The following is a 13,482-nucleotide window of genomic DNA, read 5'->3' on the forward strand; positions in this document are numbered from 1 at the left end:
ATGGATGATCAAAGAGAATAATGTGGAGTCACCCTCTCTGGGTAATGCCACAGCTCTGCTTTGAAGTTCGGATTTTAGTACGAGTGACTGGCATAGACTCCGTGGAGTAATGGCTGTGGCAAAAATCGCATGAAATACTACATGGGTGTATGTTGTGTGTGGTGCTCACGATGAGCCGAGGGACGGTAGTAAGCATGGCGGTGAAGTAGGGACAATACCCGGGCTTCCTGTACACAAAACACGCTTGCCTGCATGGCAGTGGGATCCATCCAAAGTCAGCGGGTGATGTAGTTGTTAACGTCGCAGATTTCAGAGGAGAAGGCTGACAGCTCACGAAGGCAGATCCCAGGAAAGGTATTGCTTTATTCTTGATTAAAGCGCAAAAATTCATTTGAATTTGCCACAAATCTCATCCTTATCCCCAGGTTCTGTCTTCATTCTCCCATAGCACTTATGATGACGCTGGTGCAGTGATAGGCAAATACACTTCGAGACAGTGTCATCTCATGGGGTTGACTGACATCACGTCAGGGTCCTGACCCTTCCCATGAGGTATAAAAGAGGTGTGTCCCCAGGTGCGGGCATCCTGACTTTGGGCTTTCAGATGAGCCGTCTGAGCACGTCACACTGAAACACACGTCTCAGGTTTCATATTTTATCCCAAAGGGGCCAAACATTTCACCATTTATTACGCCGTCCTACAGAGTGCACTCTGAGATGAGGTTGCCACACCATGCCATCGATTATTCCAGCAATGAAAATGGAGGGAAACTACAGTGGGGTTGCGTGTTGCAGCACATTAACATCTTTTTTGCCAGCCCGTGAAATGCAGCGTTAAAAGCACAATGGCTTTTTTAAACAAGACCCGGGATGTAAGAAAGGAATTCTAATGAGAAATAAGACATTTCAGAGCTCCTTGTCTTGACGTCAGGTAGAACGCAGCAGTAGAAGCATGTTCCCTGGGTTTAAATGGATGGTGTGATATGAAACAGTGATTGGGCTATGACTGCTCATAGGGGTCATGCTCAAAGCCCCCTTCAGACAGCGTTGCTCCAATTTATCCTCCAGAGTTCGTGCAGTATCGGTCATTAACCTCAAATGGAAACAAAAGGCTCGATAGATCCAGCTAACTCCACCCATTTGCTCACTTACTGTGATGGTCTCTTTCTTCCACTAACTCTCGAAATCACACTCCCTTTCCTGTCTTAACATCCACTGTCCTTAAAATGTCGCCGCACAGACTCTCGGCTTCAAGCTTAACTGGGTTAAGAGCCAAACACACCTGCATCAGCTTTTCTTAACACTGTGAAATATTGGATTCAACCATCTAATCCCAGGACGGAGGAGAACTTTTCCCACAGTGCTCCTCAAGGTTGGGGGACAGCTGCAGGCCCATCATTCCAGGTAAGAGTAAAGGTGGGAGATGGAAGTCTGTTTTCTGTCTTGTCGCTACATAAAGGGAGCGTGTTAGTCCTCTCGGGAGGTCTGGATTGTTTAAGATAAGAACAAAGAATTAAACAAAATTCAAATAGTCCTCTAAAATGTATAGTGAAAAAATTATTTACTGACTGTAGGGTGATGACAGGATCTAAAAAGTTAATGATTAGGTTCGCAATTTTCGTGGCCATAGATGATAGATAATGTTTAAAAAAAAAAAAAAAAAAAAGTGAATAAAGTTTGTTTTGGTCTTGTTTCTGTCCAAATACAACACACTGAAGAGCAAATATGCTAGCAGACTCACCGCAGTTCAACACACACACACACACACACACACACACATTTTCAGAACCGCTTGTCCCATACGGGGTCGCGGGGAACCGGAGCCTACCCGGTAACACAGGGCGTAAGGCCGGAGGGGGAGGGGACACACAATATACTTTATTTCAGCACTTTTCTGCTCCTGTCTGTTCCACTGTTAGGATGACAAAGTCCTAGCCTCATTCACTCTGCTCATCATAACACTCTCAACGGTGATGAAAATAGAAAATAAAAACATGTTGATATAAAAGCCTGTTGTTTGATGAAAGCACCTTGCTGTGAATGTGTCTGCCCCTGATATAATGGCTTAGTATTGTTAATGGTATATATAGGAGACACACCAGAAGAACTGCTGAGCTATAATTGATGTGCAAGTTTTTGCTCTGCAGAAGCCAAATAACATAGAGTTAGGAAATCAGGGCAGGGAAGATCTTCAACATGATACTTGTTTTCTACCAAATCGAAAGGAAGACAAATTGAAGACTTGATTTGATTCTCTATTTTTGAGCATCCAACTAGGCCAGCGCTGTGACAGGCGGTGACGCAAATACTGTACTCTGCCATCTGGGCATCACCGGCAGTACATCGTATCCTGGTGCATCTCCACACCACCTCACGCCGCCTCGTCTCATTAGTACGCAACACAAATGTCCAAGTTTGACCAGTATCTCCAGGCGGGTGACTCAACTGTAACCAATAGGCCACTGACATTAGGTGGAAAGGACAACTGTGGAGCAGATATGTCTAGAGAACCGACCATCAAGCAGAAGCCATGTGTGGAATTGTAGAAAAAAATGCATACCTTCTAAATTCACTTCTTCCCTGCACAGATAATAATGCAAGGAGCAGGTGGGGGTATGAGGACAAGTAGTGTTGGGTGGATTGTACCTACCGAAGGGCCGAAAAGGACCTTTGGGCTCCAGCAAGAATACATCTCCAACTGGAACCTCTGGAGACAAGCAAGATGGAGGAGTTTGCTTTTTCATATTCCTCTCCTTGGTCCTGTGTCAACCCCAGAGACAATACATGAGAAAAGCAAGGGAAAAAGAGAAACAGATGACACCATCCTCCAGATTAATTAGTATTTTTTCCCTGATGGCATGTAATCATGCCATCACCGCCTGCATGTAGACTTCACTCGCTCCTCCGTGCCTCTCCCATCTCCCCCTAATTGATAATAAGGGGCTTAATATGAGAAGACCGTCAACTCATTTTAAGCAAATTAATAATGTTTCTTTTGTTCTTCAGTCAGGACTTAAGATGACAAAATTTCTATTGAACATGTTCCTGTTAAAGTATGCTGTTTTTTTCTGTCTCCTTGCAGGAAACTTTCCAAGGCTAAAATCAATTCATATTCCTGTACCAGTCTCTCTTACCATGGCAGAGTTACTGGAGGTGGTAACAGATTTATCACACTGTAAACGAGCATCAGTGAGGCTTTCCATAAGCATATGTGTCTATCAGGGTGGCACAGAGGCACAACAGGTAGTATTGTTGCCTCCCGGCTCCTGGCTGGATGTCGGTTGTACGGTCTTCCCGTGTCTTCGTGGTCCTTCCTCGGGTGCTCAGGTTTTAGACAAGTTGGTGACTGTAATTTGCCCTTTGGGAGTGTATGTGTGAGTGAACGTGCGTGATTGTGTCATGGGCCTGTGATATACTGGCATCCCACCAAGGATTTACCCTGCCTCACGCCCCGTGTTTCCGAGACAGGCTCCAGACCGCTGTGACCGTGACTGGACAAGTGGTTGGTGAAAGTGGAAAAAGTGGAATGTGTACCTGTCTCTGGGTGTGATGTTAAAAGTTTGGCTTTGTACCCAATTTCAGTAGCTTTATTCAATGTATTATCTGCACTTTTCGGTCTAGCAGTCACAGTTGTGTTCCACTGTGTGTTTTTAATATAATTTAAACTCATTATCAATGTAGTGCCATTTTAATTGCTCTCTCTGCTGCACTTTTCAATTACAAATGAAAAGTGGCACAAACACCGAGTTGTGTGGAGTCATTGTCTTCATTATTCGTGTGTATCTTTCACCGAGAAACCTATCAGGTCCGTAGGTGTTGCCGAATGCACACGTGAAAACTATCTGACAAGATACTGAGGTGAACTGGCAACACTGATCATGTTTGATAAGACAGTTACGCTTCGTGAGACTTAATAATTGTAACATAATTATGCATTTAGGGCGTTCTAGATGCTCCAAGAAATCCATTTAAGCTGGCATCGTAAGATCATTTTGCTGCTCGTACAGCTAACGGAAAAAGCCTCCGCTGGCAAAAATGTGAGAAAAATGCGCACATGCAGTGAAATAAGTTGAGGAAATGAACAGGACTATTTGCAGTCAGACTGTTTACAAAGAGAGCACCACTATAATTTCCCTGCTTTTGCAGAGGGCGCCTGGGAAATAAGCAATGGGCTTTTCTTGTTCCTCTGTATTCCTTTTTTTTTTCCACTCGGTAATGAAAAAGCAGCGGAGTTTAAGGCCCTCTTTAAAACACGGCTCTGGTTCTCCCCTTCACGAGCCGTTGTGTCGAAAACCTCCCTTCTCGTCTCCTCTGTCCACTCCTGCTCCGCCGCTTTGGTCTGAGGGAAACTTCCTTTGGTAATGATGCACTGTCCATAAAATAAAGGCATGCGGCTGTTTCGCAAAACTTAATTTTCCAGTCAGCAAAACGAAGCGCGTCTCAGCAGACGCTCAAAGTGTCAGTGATACAGATGGGCGCAGAGAGAAAAGTGGCGCTAGCGTAGCCTTTGAGTTTCCATCAGAGTCATGAGCGCATTCAGATGCGGGAACATAAAACAAATCGCCATTTCCTGGATCAGCGAGTGCTACCAGTCATCTCACACCCCGAAAATTATACTGCCTCACCAAATGTTTGCAAGCGCATGCCATTTACACAGTCATGATGATCTTTCTGTCAGGATGACAGATAGACAACTTCACCATTGCAATAATTTGCAGAAAGTCACAAATGTTATTCCTTTTCCAAAAGCAACTTTGAATACATGAATTTCAGAAAATTCACGAGCAAGTTTTACATTTTCATATTGTGTCCAAATATTCCACTCGTGCAACAAACCTGCACGTTTAAATTCAAAATGTGTACCTCTACATTTCCATTACAAAATGCATAGTGTGAATGCAACACTGCGTGCAGTACATTTACAAAACAGCACAGCTAATATGGTAATTTTTTTAATAAGTGAAAAAATAATTACATTAAATCAAATGAACTTGTGTAGCTCCATTTATATTCATTCACTCAGCTGAAGCTTTCCTCTAAAGTGACTTACGAGGATTCAGCTGTTTATACAGCTGGGTAATTTTACTGGAGCCATTCGGGAGTATTACCTTCAAACTTGGTTCCTTCAAGTCCAAAGACAATAGCTATAACCACTATGAAGCTCCCATGAGCTGCTTTCGTGAAATCACCTAGACATTCATGTTTTAGAGCCCAACGAACTTTGGTGATAATTTCTAAATTAAATATCACATACTTCTGATGAGGTGACAATTGGTTTCTGAATGAATGTACATTTGTACGACTTTACTTCCGGACTCAGTTTCTACTCTTTATCGTACATATACTGTACATCAGTTCGTCAGGGTGGCCAATCACAGGTATCTATTACTCCTGCTTTTTATGTTGTTACAGACTTCTTTGCTCGGTACTTGAATTTGGCTGGTACTCGGTACTCAGCCAGTACACAGCACCAATATCTCATTATTAACTTTAATCGCACCCGAGTACCATCACCTTTTAATGCTTACATACAGAAATAACTTGTAACTTTTTTTAAAATCAAAGTTTGAGGTTGGTGACATCTTTTCAATGCACTTGAAGCACTTCTCCTGACACATCAAGACCACCAAATCTGTGACACATCTGCTGTTAATCAAAAAAGATGACATTTAATTATGACTAAAATTAAAAGGAGCAAGCCACCAAAAATAACCAACATTTTTAATCACTGGTTTTCAGAATAATTAACAAATTCTATTGTAAAAATCAAAGCCTAGAATTATTCTAGCAGCTCTCCAGAAATCCAAACACCTACGTTCACTATCAGAATTAAGTTTCAGCAATTATTTTTTGGCAGCATAATTACAATATGTTACAAACTAGTTAGCCCCTCCCAATAGCAGCACTTCGGAACACAACCAAGTTTGAATTATTTGAATGACTTTCAAAGCAACAATTAAAACTTTTCTGTTTAAAACCAAGAATAACGTCAGGATAATCACACCAAGGGTGAAAAACCAGCAGCGTGTGGAAATTTAAACCACAACCACTTTTCCATACAAAAAGAGATGACACTTTTGTGCCTTTGAAAAGTAAGCATAGAATTCACAGAACAATTCTCACCATTAACCAGAGAACTGCTAAAACACAGAAGTACAATAACTACTGTAAAATGTTCACAGTACATCTACAAGTTTGTGTACATGTCTGTAAAGAGTTTTGCAGAAAGGTATAGAATATTTTAGATATGTATTACAAATGTGTCAGAGACTAACTGTTTTGCTTACAAACAACTAGGTCTAGATATTATATAGCATAATAAATATCATTATATCAATACAGTTCAGTGATTCTCATCATACAACACTGAACAGCATGTAATTTCATTTTACCATTTGTAAGAAGCCCAAATAAGTCTTTATTGAAAATGGGGTCGTAATTATTTAAATGTACTTGTCTGAGACAGCAAGAAAGTGTCTGTAGGGTCAAAATCAGTAATATTATTGTCTAGAGCCTTTCAACACAAGGCCCCTACTCAAACTCTCCGGTAAACAACCCCTGTCTTTAGCTCTTTGGTCATGTAGATGCAAAAGTTATAACCCAGATTTTTGGGAATTTTCTGGGTTAAAGACAGAAACTATTGTCAGTCTTTTCCAGCTCCACACAATATGCATCACTTGGACAATCTGGGAGGAGATCTCTCATATATGTTTCAGGCTTGCCAGTAGGTTCCACTTATCAGGGCTTGAGAAATGTTCCTCAGCAGCTTCAGCAGTTGAGAGGGCTGGCTTATTTGGATAAAGAGAACAAAATTGCATCTTCCTTGGGGAAGGGGTAGTGGGATGGGTGACCGGCCCTTTTATCATCTTTACCAGGCGTGGATGGGTCAGCCAGATGACGTGCCTTTGCCAACCTTCGATGAAGCCAAGGACAACATCCACATCAGCCATATGCCGAAGAGGCCGGAGTTCCAGAAGTGACACGACAACAGCAGAGGAGTCCGAATGTGTGAAATACCAGACAAACCCATCTGTGGCCTGTTCCATGATGCGTGGATGGATGAAGCCTGGTGTGACTCAGAGGAGTTGACATCTCATTGTCAACTGAACACACACCTCCTTCGCCATAAGCACCCCATCTGCTTTGATTTACACTCTACGGAACTTCAAATTAACAAGAGGCTGAGAAAATAACAAGCCAGCTTCCGCCTCTCCAGATGAACATGTGGTCTACATGTATGTAAAGCATCCTGTTGACCCGAGGAACCGGATGAGTTGTCATGAGAGCTGCTTGAAAATCAAAAGATGGTCAAATTATTAACATTAAAGCACAAGAGAAAATTCCAGTAAGACAGAGAGGCTGCCATAGGATAAAATTTTGGCATATTGTACTTGGCGAAGTGGAGGTAAGAAGAAAGGGCATCACCTGCTATTTAAGTAAACCTAGAAACCAAGTGTTATAATAAGAGTATTATTACAAGAGGCCTACTCACCTCAGTCCATGACAGCACAGTGTTCTCTGTGTTTTGACATTTCAGATACCCTGGAAAAACCATATCTGTTTAGCACTTGCTCTTGGCGCTCACAATCAGTGTGATCAACGCTGTTTTAGGTTTGGTTCTAAAACCCTGGCAAATAATCCTAGCTGTGTTTCCTGTGGGATGGAACACAAAATGTTGACTTGTTCACATTATGCATTGACTGCAATTGTAAGAATGACCAAAGAAGTTGCCATGAGTACCTTGAGAGAACATTCATGTTATGCACTGATCACATCAACATACACACACGCACATGCAACGAAAAAGAAAAATTTTTCAACCTGTTTATTGATTTAAACCAAGGTGATAGGTAAACTGGGAAGGCTGTTAATTTTTGTTTTCCAAAGAGCTTGTTTATATCTTGTGAGCTTAGTAGCCTGTATTAAAACAAACAAGCTATTTTGTTGTTTAGTTTTACTGTTCATTTGTGGACTTCCCTTCCAAATAAAAAAAAAAAACACACCATGTACTATGTTAGCTGGCTAGAAATAAAAAGAAGCTGCACCCAAGAAGTATAGTGCAACATCTAGTATATTCATAAAAAATAAAAATGACTTGGCCTTTGAAAAACATTCACTGAGTTCGGTTGCATTAATGTGAAATAAGTATTGAATGTAGCAACGCAGCCACTGAAAACCCACCATATAAGCTCACCTTGTATGCACAATTAGAAGGACAAGGGGAGCTGTAGACCCCAAGAGCAGAGATTTTACGGAACGCAAAGGGACCGTAAACAGACTAACTACACCCTCTGCTTTGCCCTGAAATGTTAGAAAGCATTCACATGGTTTTGCAGTCATGGCAACCATGGCCAGTTCAGATGCACTGTTAATGTAGCGCAAACATGAAGAAACATGAGGTGCCCTCGCCATCATAAAGGAACGCGTAGGTCCTAAAGGCCCTGTGGTGCTCATGACAAGTCAATTTTCTCCCCTGTAAATCAACTCAGTCCCCAAAAGTGCACAGAAAACCACATCACCTCACAGATCTCTCCATCTCTCTGTTCTTCCACAATCCATTTATAAGAATATCAGAAGTTAAGTAGAGAAGCTGAGTAAATGTCCTTGAATGTAAGCCATAAGACATGAATAACCTGAGAGAGTCTGAACTTCCACATGTATAGCAGCCATAACTACACCTGACTCTCCGGCGGCTCAGCATTTCCATCCCGTGGTTAGCAGATAGTCGGGAGACTTCTGGAGTCTGTCTCCAAAGCATGATGGCCTAAATGGATGTCGTTTTGAAGGTACCAAGAGTGGAGAGGGCGAAGAGTGCACTTTCTTAAAGAACTCACTGGTGTCTTCTCAATGGTCCACAAAGCCATGGAGGGTCAATGAAGAGCTCTGGATGCTGCATGGGATGGAGCTCTCTGTTGGCTGGCCTGCATGCAACAGCCTGGCTTGCTTACAATATTGTTCCCTATAGACAATGGCTTCTTATTAATGGGAACAGATCACTGGAAAGTTCTCTCACAAACACACACATTGCTGCACACAAGACTGCACAACTCATCGACTCTGTACCAATATCCAATCAAACCTGCTTTCTTTAAAGTGCTCTGGAACTATCGATCCAGCCTGTAATGTCAAAGTGCTGTGTAATGCATATGTATGATCATCTCAAAGTCTTAAATTGAAATTTCAGACACTGGATAATAAGAAAGAAGTCCACTGGGGAAAATAATGTAAAATTTAGGCTTTACGGTAAGAATCTAAATGCTAGTTGTGTAAATCTTCTAATCTACAGGAAAGCCAATAAAGAAGAAGCACAAAAACACGCTGAAGTCAGATTCTTCTAAAGAACATTCACTATTATTCTCATTTTAGTTTATTCTAGACTTTGGCCTTAAGAGTGTCATTCTTACATGATTTGTGCAGTGCTGGCTACTTCTTTTTAAAAGGAAGCAATGATTCCTTTTGTAACACTTGCTTCTTTTCAAGATGGGTTCAGGTTATTTTCTCAGCAGTGTCCAGTGTTTGGAGACATTTGAAGTTCACCTTCAATCGCACCCCCCATGGATGGCTGTGCTGCAAAGGATGTTGGTTCTGCTCAATGTCCCCTCTTTAAAGGTTACAAATCACAGGCTGTTCTCCTGATGAGCAGCTGTGACTTTTGTATCACTGTCTGTGAAACGTAGCAGCAGAGAAACGAGTAGAGGAGCAGAATAAACATGCAAAATAACAGGAGAATAACATTTCCCTATCCTGTAGTGTGATGATTTTTCATCTACTGAATCTGAAGTAACCCTCTTGTGAGGAAACAATGATTATGACTCATTCGGTAAATTTCCAGGTGTTAAAAAAGGATCCGCTCCCACATCGCTTGCTTACCTGAACATCATACACTCCTCACAGTTCCATTCCTGGGAAATATGTGGAGAGCAGACGTATACATATATAGTACAGAAGCATGTTCTCGCACCAGCAAAAGGCAAAAAAGGCATTCATGCACACATGATAGGACAGATTTAGTCCTCTAAGCTTCAGTACCTGTCTCCTTGCAGAAACAAAACTTTTGAAGTGATAATTTTTAACCATTATTTGCGTGATGCTTTGACCCCAGGCAAATTATATCGACAGATCTGAATCCTAAGTTGCTCGTAACGATTTGTCGGCTTAAACAGCCGAGCATTTCAGGGTATTGACCCTTGATCAAGAGTAGTACAGCAGGAGGTGGGATTGTAACCCAAGTCCAACAATTACAATGCGATTGCTCTAACCATGATGCCACCTGTTGCACCCCGTTAAGTGCCAGAAATTCGAATACTAATGAAACGAAAATGTTCGCGTTCAACAAAAAATAATTGCACACGCAAGAAAGCACAGGCATTAGTTACTTTTTAGAAATTAACTTGCTATTCTTTTAGGAAAATGACCAGGTGCAACTGTTGCAGTGCCGTCGCACCGCACAGCCGCCTTCTGTGCTCCAAAGTCTGCTTGATCCAAAGGTCTGTAGGAAAACAATATACTGAGAGCCTCCCCAGTCCACTCTCAGGACTGAGGAAGGTGCAGAGGCTTTACTACCACACCGCCCCCCTCCTCCCAGCAGCCTACCCCCAACCCCACATTCTCTTCATCCTTTCAGATGCTAAAAGTTCTGAGGTGCCATCTGCCTCCTCCCTGTTTATCGTCCCAGTTAAAAGGCTGGGGGATTTTTCCCCAGACGCCTAAATATTAATTCTCCTCACAACGAAAGCAGCAGTGAGACGGAGCATCTCCGGAGTCCTGGGTCAGAAGGCACTTTCTGATGCGACAGAAAATCACGTTGAGGTGAATTCGGGTTGAGATCCTTATTACAGCATAAAATAACTCAAACCAGCAGGGCATTGTGGTATCCCTACACAATTAAAGAGCGCTGTCTGCGGCGTGTACACAGCCTTCCCTCAAACCCCAGCCAGTCAGAACTTGGAATTCTAGTCAGACTGTGATTAAGCATAAAACAATATGATAAATATTTAATATGCATTTTTCAATGAAAATTGCTTCCTCTTTAATTCCGCTTCCAATTCAAGTCTTTCATCCTGTGTAAATCTGAGCCGCTTTTATTTTGAGATGGAAGGAGTTGTTCATTTTTCGATGCTTTCTCACGAGGCGCTTGCTTATACACGCTCCCTTTTGTTGAGAGGGGAAAAAAAAAAAAGATCAATAAATAACAGACAAAAGTACCCTTTTCACCAGTTTGACGTCTACATGTAACATTAAGCTGTGGAACCGCGGCACTTTAAAATACATTGAAACGGAGAAGCAGAAAAGCAGCAGCGGCAGCAGATTTATGTGGGATATTCTGTACGCCATCGCTGAAGGTGAATAACAAACAACCGTGTGACCCTGGGGACTTATGGGAAGAGTGCCCTGTACATCACCGCTTTGGCCTTAAACATGAGGAGCCTTTTTGTGCGCTTTCTCACTGACTCAGTGCTGGATAATGTTCTCCAAAAACCTCTCGTCCCCCCTAACCTTTCCATGGGCTTTTCAAGTCCCTCTCAGGCTTTGAAAACAATACCCCACACCCCTTGGCACAGAACGCCGCAGCGAGACAAGTGGTCATGAATCCAGGCAGGTCATTTGAGCCCCAGGTGAGAGGGAGCGATTCTAAGCCGAGCTGCCGGTTCCCCCCCCGGGGTGACACCGGGGGGGCGCGGACGCTTCGACAACACGGTGTTGCAAGGAACGATGTTTCTCTCTTCACGCACTGAGGTTCCCGAGAAGGCTATGAAAAATCCAAACGGAAAAGCAGGATCTCCGATGCAAAAAGAACATTTACATGTTTTCGGTTTTTGCCGTACACAGCGATCAGAGCGAAAAGTGAATCTGACAGATAACTCCAAGCGCATCTCCCTGGCAGCTGATGCTTTGCTATCGGTGGCCGTTGTTCACAACCGCAAGCGAGTCACTGAGGCCACACACTGCCTCGCAAGCCCGAGTAAAGCCACACACACACACGCACGCGCACACACACACACACACACACACACACGCACGAGCACGCACTGTTCCAGGCTGCCTGGTCCGATCACGTGGTTCAACCTGTCCTTGAGGGCAGTCGTCTCCCGGTACATCGTGGGCACGGACAATCCGTCAGAGCTGCCGCTAAGTTGACGGAGAGCAAAGAGGGGCTTCGGACCGGGGGAGGTTTCGACGACCTCATCACACCGCATCCATCACGATAACAACATCATCTTCCCGCGGACACTAAAAAGAGGTCCCCGGACAAATATCATTCGCTCGTGCATTGAACCAATATACCGGCAAAGCTACGCACACGTCACGTGCACGTTCAGCTCATTGGACTCCACACAAAGCACAGGGCAGCTCTCCCTGGCTGAGCTAGCGGGCTACCATAGTGGGACCGTAACGTATGTAGCGCTTCGAATTAAATCTGCTGATGATAGAAATCAGTACGTGATTTGCGTGCGTGTGTTTGTACGCCGAGGGGTTCAGAAAGCTACGATATGACAAAAGAATTCCGCTTGCGTGTGGTTCATTTTTTCCTTTTTTGCAGCTACAACTGCGTCTGTTATATCAGCGCTCAATCCATGCGTTGCTCCTTTTAAATTTATTTTGACATGAAATTATAGCAAAGCTTAGGCCGGTACAGAAGAGAAGCACCCGAGAGCCACGCAGGGAAAGCTGGTAAATGGAGCAAGCTTTGCTGTTAACCTTTAACACCGAGCGTCTCCTATCTGTCGTTTCCGCAGGAACACCGGAGAGATTTTGCTCCAAGGCCACTTTTAATGAGAGAATTTACTCCATCCGGAAAATTGGAATATTTTTTCAATCAGAACGCCGGCAACCCGGGTTCAACAGCACTCCCTCCTCATCACGAGTTTAATTATTCCCTTTTATTATCCCTGGTCTCCAATCAGTGTCATTACCGCCCCGGGAGGCATTAGCGTTGATCACGTCTCCTGCGGCGAGCGTGAGGTTCGAGGGACTAACGAGGTTCGGCTTTGGGGAATCGTGTGCCCCGAGGCCTGGGGATTAGAACCACACTCGATGCAGGACACATGCTAACAAGACACAAATTGGTCCTTTTATTTAACAGTCTTCCCGAGCAGGAGCATCACGAGGACAGTCGAGAGCCACGGCGGCCCATTCTGGCATCGCGAACAGGATGCATTCTCGCGAAATTCAGAAACTTTCGCACGCTCCTTAGTTTTACTAAATAATGCGAGTCACGTTTACAATGAAATTATGCAAGGAAAGAACTGTAATAACTGCAGGGAGTCATTAGGCTCTTATTTCCCCCCACCCCCCAGCCCAAACGGAGCGTCTCCATCCTGGGCTACTGCCTCCAGTTTAGGCTCATCCCAGGGGACGGCAAGACAGGCCGTTCTGCCTTAATGGCTCTGGAGCCAGGAGGAGCGATGAGCACCGGGCCTCCATCTTCCCGGGGGGGGAAGCGCCAGAGCTGCTGGGGTGTGGGCCCTCACTTATTAAGGG

Source organism: Scleropages formosus, chromosome 1 (genome assembly GCF_900964775.1).
Source record: "Scleropages formosus chromosome 1, fSclFor1.1, whole genome shotgun sequence".
NCBI lineage: Eukaryota > Metazoa > Chordata > Actinopteri > Osteoglossiformes > Osteoglossidae > Scleropages > Scleropages formosus.